The 16,051-nt window shown below is 50.5% G+C and overlaps 1 protein-coding gene across 2 annotated transcripts in view; it reads right to left on the bottom strand.

Annotated features, from left to right (window-relative positions):
• The window catches only part of TMEM266 (transmembrane protein 266), a 145,355-nt gene that overhangs the window by 50,357 nt on the left and 78,947 nt on the right, over window positions 1–16,051 (bottom strand). The window lies entirely within an intron of this gene.

The following is a 16,051-nucleotide window of genomic DNA, read 5'->3' as shown; positions in this document are numbered from 1 at the left end:
CAAAGACTGGTGTCCAGTCCCCAAACTCAGGGAGCTGCTCCCAGAAAGACAGGTAGGAGGACATCAACAGGCAAAGGAGGAAGAGGAAGAGGCCTTGTTGGATGGGGCTGGGGGTGGTCGATGTGAACCCCGCATGGTCCAAGAGTATGGGGCAAGAGATGAGGAAATCAGCCAGGTCAAAAGAGAGGGTTTTCCATTAAGGGACAAGCAGAAAACAGGAGGAGAATGGTCTGTGGGGGCCAGATGGTGAAGGCCATCAATGAACATCCCCATCGCCCACTCCAGGTGGATTTCGAAGTCCATTGCAGAACCACATCTTTCTGCTTTCGTGCCGGCACACAGGGGCCAATCACCAAGCAAGGGGCTACAGAGGAAACCCCAGACTGAAACTGGGAGGAGCTCAGGAGGGTTGCCAGATCAAGCGCAGTATGTCCAGTTACATCCCAACTTCACATAAACAATGAGCAATTTTCTAGTATACCCTAAACATTGCATACAACAGACTCATACTAAAAAATGATCTGTTGCTTATCTGAAATCCAAATTTAACTGGGAATCCTGTATTCTTATTTGGTAAAGTTGGCAGCCCTAAACTCAAGAGCCAAGGGGTCCGGAGAGGGCCTGGTGAGGGCGGCTGTGATTTGATCAGAGAATGCATGGGAACCCTGGGATGCAGGCAGAAAGCCAGGATGAGCTGGGGAAAAGCACATGGGAAGGCCATCTGTCCCGAAGGGGCAGGAGGGAGGGACCTGGCCAGGGAAACCAGGTGCTCAGATGACAGCTTTGGCCCTGCTGGGCTGGAGGCTCCCAGAAGCCTAAAGCTGCTGCCCGCAGCAGTGCCAGCGGCACGGCGCTTCCATCCATTAACGAGCCTTTGCATTTTAAGATATCTTTGGCTATCATCACTTGGCCACCCTCCTCACCTCCTGATTCTTCCTTCCGGCCTCACCTACTCCCCCTGCTTCTTTTCCCACAATATGACATTCCTGCCTCCCCTTTTGCCAGCCCCATTTTCATCCTTCACACCTCTCACCCCAAGTTCACACCCAGCCTCCAGCCGCCTCAGCGCCCCCGGAAGCCGGTTCCCCTCCTGCCCTCTGACTGCTCACTCCTCCCCCACAGCTCTAGCACGGTCTTTTCTAGGGCCCAAGGACACCTGGCTCCAATTCCACATTCTCCCCAATGCCCATTACCGTTGTCTGCGGCCCCTAAAACTGATGGCATGTCATTGTCATTTGAAATCTGAGCCAAGCACCTTCAGGCGGTTATGAATAAAAAGGGCAGCTGCCTGGGCCATCTGCCTGGGCTGGCCAGCAGGAAGCCTCGTCTTCACGTTCCACGGAAGGTGCCGGGCATTTGTTCACCTTCGTGCCTTGGACATCCCTAAGACACTGCTCCTTCTACCCCAGAGGAGGGTCCTGAAGGGAGTAGGGAATGAAACGAAGCATTGTATTCAGGAGCACTAGTTCCATATATTCAGTTCCCTATCAACAGGAGACTCAGATCTTGACCTGCCTCCAAGGGAGGAAAAGCCAATTTATATTGCTGTTTAAAATGTCGTTTTTTTCTTCTTTTTTTTTTTTTTGTTAGAGAAACTTACTAACCATATCAGGTGGTTAGGAAGCTGCAGGAGGTGGGCGTCTGGAGTTACCTGTGGTCTGAAGTCAGCCCATAGTTGGCCTGGCCCTGACACCAGAGCACACTCCTCAGCCTCAGGGAAGAGCCAGGTAGAGGACTGGGCAGATGGCAGGATTCGAATGCCAGGCAGGGGATGACGGCCTTGAAGTCAAATGAATGCCGCCCCCACCATCAGCTAAGGTAGGCAGTGTGATCAAGAGAGGCGAAAATCCCTGCTCTTGGGCAGGTTACGCTCTAGTGGGAGAGAGGGTCAGGCAATCAATACAACAGGTTGTGGTGTGCTACAAGGTGATGGGTACTACAAGGAAGACACGCAGAGCTGGTGGAGGGATTAGGATGGGTAAAGGATGAGTTGACATTTTAAATATGGTGGTCAGAGCAGGCCTCAGTGAGAAAGCGACATGTGAGAAAGCTGATGGGGGTGAGGGGACAGCGATCCAGGCATGGTTGAAATGTACACTAAATAGGGACTGTTTCTGGTAAAATTCTATTCAGCCCCGAAGTACCTCCAGTATGAGAAACACCAGGGTGATGGGAGCCAGGAGCTGGGCCGGGAGGAGGACAGGGCTTCCCCCTTCAGCAGGGGGTGTAGCTCACCACCCACCACCAGCTAGGGCAGATGCTGCTGGTGCAGCCACAGCCCTTGGCACAGCCAACACACAGCACCCAAGAAACCCGAGGCAGCTGCACAATCGCGCCTGTGCCACGCTGCTCTGGGCCTGTCCTTTTATTCTCACGCCAGCTCAGTTGTCCCCTGCCCACACTCTGCCCTCAGCGACCCACCCCTCCGCTGTGCCAGTCTGGGAGTGAGTTCGTGCAGGTCTCCTTGTTGGGGGTACCACTTGCATCTTGCTCTGCGCACCCCCTCCTCTTGGTAACCCCAGGGCAAGGCACATGGGGGTGACTCGACGGAAGTGGAAGGACAGAAGACCACTGTCAAGGAAAAGATGGTATCCAGGGGATACAGTGGCTGGTGAGGCCTGGCTGCCTTGGAGCAGGGAGCCATGGAGACTGGGGGTGGGATCTGCCTCCAGGTCAGTGGATCTCAGCCCAGCTGCACACTAGAGCACCCAATAGAGCTCTTAAGAACTCCAATGCCCAGGCTGCACACCAGACCTCCTGAACAACAACCTCTGTGGGAGGACCCAGGCCTCCTCAGATGACTCCAGTGTGCAATCAAGGTGGATGGAAAACCGCTGTTCCAGGTCCTCGATACTCAGTGGAATCAGAGCAGCAGCAGCAGCATCACCTGGCGCTTGTTAGGAATGCGGCATCTCAGCCCTTCCCCGTGCTTGCTGAATTTGAGTCTGCATTTCAATGAGATCCCAGGTGCTTTGGGTGAGAACAAATGCTTCTGGCGGCCTACTAAGAGGTAACAGGTATCTCAGAAGGTAAAGGGGGCATGGCAAAGGGAGTTTGGGAGTAGGAGAGATGAGACAAAGAAGGCAAGCCAGGGTCAAGCAGCCCTGGGGCATCAAGGAAATAGTGCAGGCAGGCTGTGTGTGGGGGGTGGGGCAAGAGTGTTCAGGTAGGTTCTGGGCTCCTTCCTGAAGAGCAGAAACACAGGGCAGGGCTGCACTAGACTGCAAGACCACAGACCCCAGGGCTCCAGAACAGGGCCCTGGAGGGTGGGTTGGGGGCTGGGAGGCTGGGCTGAAGCCGCAGGCTTTTGGTTGACCAGTGTTTGAAAATCCCAAGCTGCCAATAAAATTTCATCTGAAATTCAGATGACTCGGACATTCCTAGAAGACTGTGTTTTAGGAGCGAAATAGAATGTGACCAGTTTCAAAAGATTCCTGAGTGGTTCAGTAATGACTCAAGGGGCTTAGTGGGCCAAAGGGGAAATCAGCGTTGACTGTTTAATTAGAGAAGGTGCTTTCCTTCTGTCTTCAGCATCGGCCCATCAAGGCCCCAGGGCTGGTTCTCAGGGTGGTGTTATCCCCAGAATTGCCACGAGAGGGCAGGCGTTTCCCAATGTCCCGTCTTGGTGCTGCTGCAGGGAGGGTACAGCTCCAGGGGCCCGGCTTGGGCTGCCAGAGTCTGCAAATACCAACAAGCAGATGGCATGTCCTGGCAGGTGGGCGAGTATTCTACCATAAGGTAGTCACTCTTGAGGCCTCAGAGAAATCCTGGGGTGGGAGGGGAGGCTGAGTACCTTCACTGCTTCTGCTTCATAGTCTTAGGTGTTTGCATAAAAAATTCAAAGAATAAATTCTAGAATATGAAAATGAACTGACAAACTTCCGGCAGAGGCTTTATATGCGATAAAGCCACAGGGGTGACCTGGAAGGAGCTGGCTCAAGCCACTGCTCCGTCAGGCAGCGTTCCCAAGCCTGGCACTGAAACAGCCCCAATCTGGAAGGGGAAGTAGAGCCGTGTGGCGCTAGGATGGGGAGGGCTGTGCTTGCTTCTGTGGGGCCTGGCCTCTCCCACCCCACAATCCACTATGCAATTGGTCTGCAGTGGCTGCCAGGCTGTCTGTGGCTGGGAGGACACGTGGTGGCAGAGAGGGGAGTGACTGCACTGAGTCTCCTGAGGTGCAAGCTGGGGAGTGGCTAGAGCAGGGGGACCGTGGAGACCCTCAAGGTGTCCTAAAAGGGGCTCACAGGCAGTGGAGAGTCACGGCATCAGCCCATCTCCCTGAAGGCAGCCAAACTAGCTAACCCTGTCGGCCCTACTTTGAGATTTTCATCCTTCAAGTTCTCAAGGAAGGAGCTGAGGGAGGTGATCAAAATGAGACTGGAAGCTGCCTGGTAGCAGGAGCCAGATCGAAGCCTGGGGCCCTGGGCTTCCCCAGCTGCTGTCACTCTGCCTTCAGGAAGGCTCTGCTAGACAAGGGCTCAGAAGCTTTCTGGACTGCAGAGCTCTCCAGCAGTGGATACAAGCTATGCCCTTACACCCCCCAAATGCACAAAACTACAGCACTGTGCATAACATTCCAGGGAGTGCACGGACTCCTTGAATCTCACTGATGGATCATCTAAGGATACCCAGGCTCCAGGTTAAAGCCCCAGGATTGGGTAATTTGGGGCCCCGCCTAGCTCCACTCGTGCCAGTTCTATGATGCTAAACACCTGTGGCCTGGGTGTCACAGCTGACTTTGCCAATGGTTTTGTTGGTCAGCAAAACCCCTGGGTCCCACTTTACTATATTTATTCCAGATGATTAAAATATTGGAGAAAGCCATGAGGCTGACTGAAATGTAACTTCTGTCATTGACATGGACTTTAGTTTTATTGATTAAACAAACACTTAAGATACATATTGTGCACCAGGAGCTGTTGTGAGCACTTTACAAATGTTAACTCGTCTAGTTGCTTTAAAAGGCAAGTCCTTTTTTCTCTGTTGTCATGGAGGGGAAAGCCAGACTTTTCCATCTGTTTGGCTGTTGCTGGCAACTACTGTCTCCAAATCACAGTTGTACCATTGACTGAACTCTGAGTTGAGCCTTAGTTTCCTAATCCCTGAAATGGAGATATCTGCTTTGACAGGTTGTTGTGAAATTTAAAAATATTAAAAATAACATATGTCAAGCCCATAACACAGTGTTTATCATATGATCTATGGTGATGATTTAGATACATGGTCATTAGAAGGGGGATGAATAAACTAAACAGTTTCAACATTCATTCCATTCCAGGCATGGTTCTCATATGCCCACCAAATGCTAGGCACTGTATTGGGTACTGGGCCCAGGAGGGTGGTCAGAGCCTTCATCCTCATGGAGCCCACAGCCTTATCCATGAACTCTGATGATCCAATGCGTTCCTAGTTCTAGACCACTCAAAAGGCAAAACAAGGGGAGGAAAAAGGCAGGAAGGAAATGGGCTCACTGTGTATGATGTCTCTAAAGAGATGCATAATCTCAACCTGTGAGAACCATCAACCCAATGCCTACAGGGACACCCTTTTACAAAACATCTGCAATTGTTAGTGGGGCTTCTTTCTCACCCAGAGAGAACCAGAACCACAGGAAAAACAGTTAAGCTTCCCCTTTGTTCCCTGTACCCAATTCCAGGGGGCAAGCCACAGCAGCACACAGACTCCGAGATGCGGGCTCATAAACACACACCACGAAACCAGAACTCTCAGGATGGAGGTGAGAGATGACTCTCCCAGAACTCTGGGATAACTAAATAAATTGAAGTTTCCATACCGGCAGCTTCAGTTCTGCAATCAGAGCTAAAGATTAGCCCTGCTGCCTTGCGGGGAGAGAGGGAGGAGGGTTGTGTGCAGCTGGGGTCACCAAAGTCTGACATTTGCTTGTCCCAGAATCTCAGATTTTTTGCATCCTTGGAAATGTCAACGCTGGGAAACAGTAGGGTGTGGTGGCAAGAGCTCAGGGTGGGGGGTGAGGGGGTGGGAGAAACTGCCATACACTTAGCAACCCCCACCCAGGGCACAGTGGCCAAAACACACCATGGATTGGCTGTCCCTTCTTGGGGGGACCAAGGACACTGACCACACATCTCAGAAGGGCTGCCATGTAGGTGGGCTGTGCTCAGGAGCCACTTGTCAAGTCCTTGGCAAGGGGTTCAAGGTTGACTTAGGGGTGGGAATGGGGTGCTGTTGGATGAAGTGCCTGTAAGGTCCCCGCCACCCTGAAGTCCTCAATTCTGGAAACTGGCCCCAAGTCTGAGAATCTCCTTGTGCTGTGCTTGGAGGACAGGACTGGCCTGGAGACGCTCAGCTTCCTACCGGGTGAGAACGAGGGAACAAATCGGCACCCCACCCACCAGCTCTCTCCAGGTTTGCTGTGGTTTGGCAAATCCTGGGTCAGCCATGATCTCCCTCCTTCTATTTGGCCAAAGTCAATATTCAGGTGCTTCTGCAGATGACTGGGGACTCCCATTCCACCCCAGCACCATAAATTCACCTAACTTTCCTTGCCGGACGTGGCCACGCATTTAAACTTTCCTTCCCTCTCTCCAGGAAACATCCCCGACACACCCCCGACCCAGGTGGTCGGAGGCGCTCCGCCGCCATCTAGCGGTCACCCGCCGCTGTACACCCTGCGCCTTGTGAGCAGGTGGGGACGGACGGATATTTTGCTGAGAAATAATACATCTGTGAATGTATTGCCTTTTTTCCTTTTTTTTATTTATTTTTTTATTTTTATACAGGGTCTCACTCTGTTGCCCAGGCTGGAGTGCCCTGGTGCAATCCTGAGTAGCTGGGACTACTGGCGCGCACCACCACGCCTGGCTAATTTTAAAATTTTTGTAGAGAGGGGTTCTCACACTCCAGGCTAGTCTCCAACTCCTGGCCTCAAGCGATCCGCAGGCCTTGGCCTCCCAAAGTGTTGGGATTACAGGCATGAGCCACTGCAACCGGACTTAATTGATTTCTTTAGGAAACTTCTCTGGGGTTCCTGGACCCCAGGACTACAGGAAAGGCAGCTAACCAGTGCTCATCAGGAAAAATGTTTTTGTCTAAATTAAACTTTTATTCCGTTGTTGGGGCATCAAGAATTCTCCTTGAAACCGGAGCCTACTAAAAATATCAAGGGAGTGAGGGGTCACAGGGTCAGTTTGGGGTCCAGGGACAGCTGACTTGCTAGAGAAAGGAGTGGTGTTTTATTATAGACAAATCTCACTGGCATCAAGAAAGTGGATTATCGAAGCTCCTTTCTTTTCCTCCCTGAGAAAAAAAGGATGCAAAGCCGTCCTAAATCATATGATGCCGAATTTCCAGACTCTGCAGTTGCATGGCCATGGCAGGGATCAATCTGCCTCATAACCCTGAACCCCAAAAGGCTTTTCCTTCCTCTACCAGGACGTTAAAACCTTACTAAGTGAAGTTGGCATGTTCTGAGGCAAATCTGATTTCCTTCTTCTAGGGTGACTTTGTGGAGAAAGCATGGAATTAGCAGGGATGCTCAGAGGTGAGCCAGCCAACAACCACAGTAGTAACTTCTGAGGCATAAGAAGCCTGGGGCCTCCCGTGCAGCTCCTCCTTGACTCCACAGAGATCTAAGGACCAGCTCCCAACTCCCTCCAAACACTCCAAACAGAACTGGGCTTCCCCTTCTCTTCTAATCCTTATTTGCATGCAGCCCCACCCATTCACTCACTGATTCATTCATTCAAGTCATTCCTTGATCAGTCAACACCCCTGTTCCAGGCTCAAGTGATCTGATCCCTGCCATGAGGAAGCCCCTGGCCCGGTACTGGAGACCGACTTGTAAAGAGAGGAGCAGAGCTCATTGTCACCCCTGGGTGTGGTGATGGAGGTAGGAAAGGTGCTATGCATACACTGAGCTGAGGACCTAGCCTGGTGGGGTTAGAGGACAGAAGACTTTCTGGAGGCTGTGGCCCTCAAGCCAGACAGTACAGGAAGAGAGAAGGGTATTTTGGGCTATGGCTTAGTAGGTCCCTACCCCTCCTTTTTCTTTGTCCCCAGTCTTTGCTCACTGGCATATCTAAAATTATTTCAGTCCTTATTTAGAGATGTTTGCTATATTGGGTCTGTCTTATTTTTCTAACCTGAAATCCCGAAAAATATCCCTGTGCCCCCATTATGTTTTTTTCCTCTGAATGTAAAGTTCGGCAGAAATGTGCTGTTGGCATCATCTCTAAGTAATAACATCCATTTATATCTGCCCAAGACCCAAACTTCCTCCAAGCTTCCCCTGCCTAGGAGTCCAGCCCTGACCTCTCAGGCTGGGCCTTTTAGAACCCTAAGATATAAAATAACGGTCTTACTAAACACTGAATATCTTTCATTTCTTACTTTATTTTTATTTTTGACAAAGACTATCCCACTTCCTCACCCATGACCATCTTTGCACCCTCTTTTCACTAAAAAGATGGGGAGCATCTTTATCTCTATGTGTGCACAGAGTGTCATTTATAAAGTGGGGGTGACGACCCCCACCTTGCACCACCATTTCTCCTACGGGTCTGTGGGCCTCTCTAGGGTGCAGACTCTGGTCTCTCTGAATTTTCTCTTTTGTTGCCTGTGGTCTCACCCAGACCCTGAAAACTAACCAGACCTTCAATGTACTGTGCTTGGTTAAGAGAAAACAGAACTTCCATTCTGCACCATGATTCTTGCAAACTCAATGTCACTCTTCCAAAGATAGATGATTGGCTCACTGACAGCCTCACTGACAGCCTCACTTTTCTGTACTTCACTTTTCCACCATTGAGTGGGATGACATCTGATAAGAACATCACAGAATGAGAACAAGAAATCAGGGGCTCTGGTTATGTGCAAACACAAAGCCCCAGCACTGTCCACCAGGACAATGGACACTGGTCCAACTGCATTGGAATGAAAGCATCAACTGACCAAGTCATTGAAGAAACAGCCTAAGAAGGCAGAGCTTTCCCAAACCAAACAATGTCTAGAGACGCTGGATGAAATTAAGAGCTAATTCGAGACCGAAGGCTATGAAAGGAGAACTGGCTTCCTTAAAAGCTGTGGATGATCCTCTCTCTAATGTTCACACTACCCCATCCCACTGGAGTAACAGTAATGTACTCTGGGAAATGATACAGTTCAAGGGGAAGGCCTGATTGGCTTATGGATTTTCTGTGCCTTGCCATGTGACCCAATTCTAGCCAAACATACATGAAGGAGAGAGCTGCTGGAGGCTTCTGGGAAAGTTCTTTGTTGCTCTTAGAAGACAGTGATGGGCAGCCACTCTCACCTGCCAGACATGAAAAAGGAAGGATGTGGCCTGATGACCACAGGCAGCCCTCTTGGAAGGAACCAGTGGAAATCACCATTTCCAGTGGAAATCACTGGTTCCTGTCGCAGCAGGAAGGAGGCCTGGGGTGCTTGTAAATGAGCCAAAGTGTACACGTGGCTCATTTTGGTAGTAATGGGTTGGTGAGGTCCAGGTTCCACACATTAGGGGTCACATGGCTCTCAGAAGCCATGGGATGAAGTTTACAACATCAGGATGAAGCCGACACTGCGGCCAGCAGAGTGCAGAGATGAAAGGAATCTGGTTCTTGTTGGCACTGGTGAGTCTCTGGACCAATCTCAAAGCCACCCTTTCCCTGGACTCCACGGTACCTGCATCAGTGAGTGTGAGATGGGTTTTCTGTTACATGCAGTCCAAAGCAACTGGCTGATGGAATTAACAATCCTTCATGAGAATGGTGCAGAGAAGAGATATTAAGGCAGTAGAGATTTACAAGGCTTGGAGATAATGGAGTATGAGGCATGAAGGAGAAGACATTGAGCTGGCCCCTGAGGTTATCCATGTAACAGGGCATTGTGGGCGGCTCAGCTGGGGTGCAGATACCTCCCCTGTTCCCCTTCTCCCCTTCTCCTGAGTGTCTGTTCACCTCTGTGGACACGCATGAAGGTTTTTGTGTGATGACTATTGAGGGAGGGAGGCACCTGGTTGGGGATGGGGTAGAGGCAGGGAGGGAGAGGCAGATGATGCAGCAGGCATGATGTGCCAGCCCAGCTTCTTGGGTTGAACTGGTGACCTGGGTGTAGAGTGGTGAAGGCCAGAAGCACATAGCACTGGAGCTGGGGCCATAAGCCGCGCACTGACAGCATGGTACAGGCTTGGCATGGGGGTAGCTTTCCTTCCTCACTCTGCATGGAGCCCACACGGCATGGGCTTTGGGTTTCTGAAGCCCCTTGACTTGGTACTGGCACTCCCAGAAGGGACACCATTGGCAGCAGTAGCTTCATGGGCACTGGACATGGTCAGGAGGGAACCAGAGCAAGGGAGGAGGAACACAGACTCCAGGGTGACTACAGCTGACTATAGGTGACTAGAGGTAACCACAGCAGGCTTCATGTAGCTTTGGGGCATCTTGGAACCCACTGGTACTTGTTGCAGCAGGAAAGAGACGTAGGTGCTTGTTAAAATGAGCCGAAATGCACATGGCTCATGTTGGTAGTAATGGGTGGGTGAGGTCTAGGTTCTACTGGTTAGGGGTCCTAGAAAATACATATTGAGAAAAGACAGTTCAATCTGGGGCTTGCTGGGTTTGAGATGGCCAGGACAGGCAGGCCATGGTTCCTCAGGCTGGATCTGAGTGCTGTCACTGAAAAGGCAGTTTTTAGCAATGATTCAGGTCAGACAAGAACATTTCTCCTCTCAAGTATGCAGCCAGCTCAGAGGCAGAAGAATAGATCATTCCACGGACACTCATCAGGATTCTGAGATACGTTTGGGATCCCTGTGAGTATGTCCAGGAAAGTAGCTGGATATAAGTCGGGAGTGTTAGAGAGAGAGAGAGACCTAGGCTAGAGACACGACTTTGAATGTTACCAGTTGAAGGAGATTAATTTAAGTAATAGGAATGGATGAAATTACCCAGTGTGTAAAATTAGTAGAGTGAAAATGGCCAAAGGCAGAAAACAAAGAACCCAACATTTAAAGAACAAGCAGAGGAACCTCAAACAATTTTTAAAAGGCCTGGAAGGAACAGCCAGAGATGGAGGAGGAAAATCAGGAGAAGGGCTGGGCATGGTGGCTCATGCCTGTAACCCCAGCACTCCGGGAGGCCGAGGCGGGAGAATGGCTTGAGCCCAGGAGTTCAAGACCAGCTTGGGCAACATGGCGAGACCTTGTCTCTATTTAAAAAATTAAATAAAAAAGAAAATCAGGAGGTCATGGTTATAACAGCAGACACAAGGAGGCTGGAGAGGGAGGGAGTAGCTGACAGTTTCAAATGCTGGACAAAGGACAATAAGGATTGTAGCAACAAGGAAGTGGCTGATGCGCTTGAGAACAGTTTCCATGGTGTGGACGAGGCTGAAGCTGGACTGCAGCAGATTGAGACATGAATGGGAGGGGTGAAGGGGAGGTAGCAAATGTCACGAGGCTTTCAAGAAGTTTGACTTCAAAGAAAAAGAGAGGTAATGGTGGCTAGCAGGGACGTGGAGTCAGGGGAGGACACGAGACTGGAGTGTGATGACATGGGGTGAGGAGGTAACTGATGAAGCAGGTGCCTGAGAAGGCGAGAGGGGAAGGCAATCAGAGCTCAAGGAATGGGGCAGGTCCTAAAAGGGAGGAAGGAAGAGACCGGGGTGCGGTGCAGCCCGTCCACGACTGTGCCTACTTTCTGAGGGTACTGGGAGAGGAGGTCATCTGCTGAGGGCAAGAAAGAGGGGACTTGAGGCAGACACAAGTGATCAGAACTGGCCACCTTGGGACTAACCAGGACCGCAGAGGACTGCCAGGCAAAACTGAGAATCAAGTCGAGGCTGGAGACCTTGAGTCTGGGGAGGCACCCAGTCTGCACAGTCATATGATTTTCCTCCCTGAGCCATCGGCAGCCTGAGTGCAGAGGTGAAGAGAGGAGCAGCAGACAGCTCTGCCGTTTGGGCTCTGCTAAGCAGCTATCTGGAGGACAAAGGGCTTCTAGGCAAGTCAAGGAGCTTGGCCAAGATGGGGCTCTGACTTCACATCAAGGCGACTGCTCCTTCTTCCTCACCCCGCAGGACTTTCATGGACTTAAAGCACACCAAACCACCTCACACCCATTAGGAAGGCTGCTATCAACAAAAAGTAAAATAGACAGTGTTGGTGAAGACAAGGAGAAATCACAGCCCTCATGCACTGTCAGGTGGAATGTAAAACAGCGCAGCAGCCACTGCAGAAAGCAGTATGGCAGTTCCTCGGAAAGTCAAAAATAGAATTACCCTGTCAGCCAGCAATTCCCGCTTTTGAATATATACCCAAAAGCATTGAAAGCAGGGTATTATTATTATTATTATTATTTTGAGACGGAGTCTCGCTCTGTCACCCAGGCTGGAGTGCAGTGGCTGCGTGATCTCAACTCACTGCAACCTCCGCCTCCCAGGTTCAAGTAATTCTCCTGCCTCAGCCTCCCAAGTAGCAGGGATTACAGGCATGCGCCACCACACCCAGCTAATTTTTGTATTTGTAGTAGAGACAGGGTTTTGTCATGTTGGCCAGGCTGCTCTTGAACTGCTGACCTCAAGTGATCTGCCTACCTCGGCCTCCCAAAGTGCTGGGATTACAGGCGTGAGCCACTGCACCCAGCCTGAAAGCAGGGTTTTGAAGAGATATTTGTACAGGTCTATTCATAGCAGTATTATTCACAGTAGCTAAAATATGGACACATTTGAGAAAAAACAGTCCAGTGTGGGGTGTGTCCACTGACAGATGAATGGATAAACAAAGTGTGGTATAGTCACACAGTGGATGATTATTCAGTTTTAAAAAGGAAAGAAATTCTGACACATGCTACAACATGGATGAACCTTGTGGACATTATGCTAAGCAAAATAAGCCAGTTATAAAAGGACAAATACTGCATGATTTCACTTATAGGAGGCACTTAGAGTAGTCGAATTCAAAGGGACAGAAAGTCGAATAGTGGTTTCCAGTGGCTGGAGGAGTGGGGGAACAGGAAGCTACTGTTTACTGGATATAGAGTTTCTAGTTTGCAAGAAGAAGAGTTCTGGAGATGCATGCTGGTTATAGTTACCCAACAATGTCCTTAATGCCACTGAAGCCTACGCTTAGGAATGGTTAAGATGGTACATTTTGTTACATGTATTTTACCACATTTTTTAAAAATGCTTTTTTAAAAAAGTATACTGAGGCTAGGCACTGTGGCTCACGCCTGTAATCCCAACACTTTAGGATGCAGAGGCAGGCAGATCACTTGAGGTCAGGAGTTTGAGACCAGCCCGGGCAATATGGTGAAACCCCATCTCTATTAAAAAGAAAAAAAAAAAATTAGCTGGGCATGATTGCACGCGTCTGTAATCCCAGTTACTTGGGAGGCTGAAGTGGGAGGATCGCTTAAACCTGGGAGACGGAGGTTGCAGTGAGCCAAGATCGTGCCACTACACTGCAGCCTGGGCGACAAAGCAAGACTTTGTCTCAAAAAAAAAAAAAAGTATACTGAGAAGTTAAAGGCATTGGACAGGGTAGCTGGAAGTGGAATCACATGGACAATGCATGTTACCCACAGTCACAGCCATGATGTTGGAAAGGGAAGGCTGAGAAGTGGAAGCCCAGTGCTGCCAGCCAGGATCAAGGGATCAGGATCACAGAGATAGGGCTCTATTCCCGTCTCTGTCATGTTTTGTTGTTGTTGAGACAGGGTCTCACTCTGTTGCCCAGGCTAGAGTGCAATGGAGCAATCATAGCTCACTAAAGCTTCGACCTCCTGGGCTCAAGTGATCCTCCCACTTCAGCCTCTGAAGCAGCTAGGATGACAGGTGCGTGCCACCATGCCTGGCTAATTTTTTTTTTTTTGGTAGAGATGGAGTTTTGCCATGTTGCACAGGCTGGTCTTGAACTCCTGGACTCAAGTGATCCTCTCACCTCAGCCTCCCAAAGTGCTGGGATTACAGGCATGAACTAGCATGCCCCGCCCCCGTCTCTGTCACTGTGTGACCTTCCGCAAGTTCCTTGTACTCCCTGGGCCCTGCTGCCTTTGAGAAGGTTTAGAATGGATGTGTTTAGGTCTCTTCCAGCTCTAACGGTCTCAGATTCAGGGAAATTGAAAAGCCCTGAAATATCACGGAGCTCAAGAGCACTGGGAGGCGGGCAGCGGGGCCACGGAGCACTTTCTGCCAGGGTCCCTGAGGTCTCTTCATTCCCTACAGAAAAGGTTCATTCCTATACATAACACTGGCCTTCGTAGGAAAAGGCATCTTGAACAAGACTGAAACCAAGCTCAGAGCTGTAAATGAGGACTCTTCCTTTTGTTTTCCATTGCCCCAGAAAGGGCCGGGTTGGACATTTTGGGAAAACCCCAGGAAATGCAGCAAGAGCCAAGAAGCCTCGCGGAGAGAGGCCGTTCCTCCCTCGCAGTGTGTTTTTGCTTTGCTTCAGTTTCCCCTGGCTCCGGTCCTGTGCCTGCGCTTCCTTCCTCCAGGAAGCCCTCTGGCTGCCAATCGGCGCCCCCAGCTGAGAGCTCCAGCAGCGAGGCAGATCCCTTCCTCGGGCTGCTTCCTATTTACCCAACGGGAACAGCTTTCCTGGGCACACCTGGAGATTCAAATCAAATCAAAGGCCTCTCTGCCTTGCAGGCGCTTCATTTGGATTCGTTTGTTTGGGAAGGAACCTTGCAAAGGCCCAATTTAGAGGCAAATTGAATGATAAGGCAAAGCCTCTGCCAGCCTTGGGGTTCAGGCTAGGGAGTGATACACAGGGGATACCTGGAAAGGGGTACACCACAGCACAGGACCCCTGAAAGGGGTACATCACAGGGTGGTACACCTGGTGGGGGAACACCCATAGCAAGGTCCACCCGCGGTGCCGTAACACGCACAGGGGGCACATGTGGACACTGCTTTGCTCCGAAGCAGAATCCCTGAAGGTTTCCCCACTTTTCTCCATACCATCCTACTCTTCACGTGAAAAGGGCCTAACACAGGCTCAGGCCGGGGGCAGGAAATGAATTCTCCGAAATAGCTAGGGCATGTTAGAAGGCTGCACTACTGCTTTTGACCACCAGAGAGCAGTGACGCAGTGACTTGCTGGGTGCTCAGAGAAGGACCCACCAGCTACATCATTTGCAGAGCCCAGTGAAAATGTGGGGCTCCTTAAGAATTTCAAGACAGCAGCGGCAGAGCATTTAGCCAAGTTTTGGGACCCTTCTAAGTACGGGGCTCTGCGCTACCGCACAGGTCACATGTGCACGAAGCTGGCCCTGGCCCAGGGGCCTCAGGTTTCAGCCCCGCCTTCAAGATGGTAAGGACCTGACAGAGCTCAGGACAGCGCTGCCACTGCAGGTGTCCCTTAGCTGCCTCCGACCTGCTTGCCTATCCTTTTTTGTCCAGTGTCCTGATGACAATATGCATAATACTTGGAAAAATTATATTTTCAGAGAAAGCCACTGGGGTGTAGTTTCTGCAAAGAAAGGTGTGTGGTTTCACCATTGTTAGGCGGTTTATCTCAGGAAGTGGGAAGCTCCTTCCAGAAACAAGCCCAGGGAATCCAAGCTCTGCAAATTTAGCTTTAGCTAAGGCTTCTCCTTTGCTTCTAAAATACCTGACAACCCTTCATTTTTATATTCAAAGCAGCCAGCATGTTCCAAAGTGTTTACTGGCACCCAGGAAAGAAAAGTCCAGAACTGGCTCCTAAGGTCCTGCCAGGGTGAAGCTAGGGAAAGCCCTTGTCAGAGTCGGAAGTCTGATCTGCTGTGTGACCCTAGGACCTGTTCCTACCCCTCTTTGGCCTTCAGCTACACCACCAAGCCCCATGAAATCAAGGACATCAAACTGGTGTGTCTCCCCTGCCCCACCTAGCTCTTGCCCTCTACCACTCACCTTCAGGAAGTATGTTTGTAAGACAGACCACGCTAATGAGAAGTGAACTGGGAAACGAAGGCATCCAAGCTGATTGACAAGCTAAGCAGGAGGAGGTAAGGACCACCGTTTTGAATTGTGGACCCACATAATCCACATGCCTTCCCTGGAAAGGGAGTGCCCTAATGTCTGCAGAGCTCCT

Source organism: Pan troglodytes, chromosome 16 (assembly GCF_028858775.2).
Source record: "Pan troglodytes isolate AG18354 chromosome 16, NHGRI_mPanTro3-v2.0_pri, whole genome shotgun sequence".
NCBI classification, from domain to species: Eukaryota; Metazoa; Chordata; class Mammalia; order Primates; family Hominidae; genus Pan; species Pan troglodytes.
Note: the sequence above shows the minus strand (reverse complement) of the source record. Positions and strands in the feature narration are given on the sequence as shown.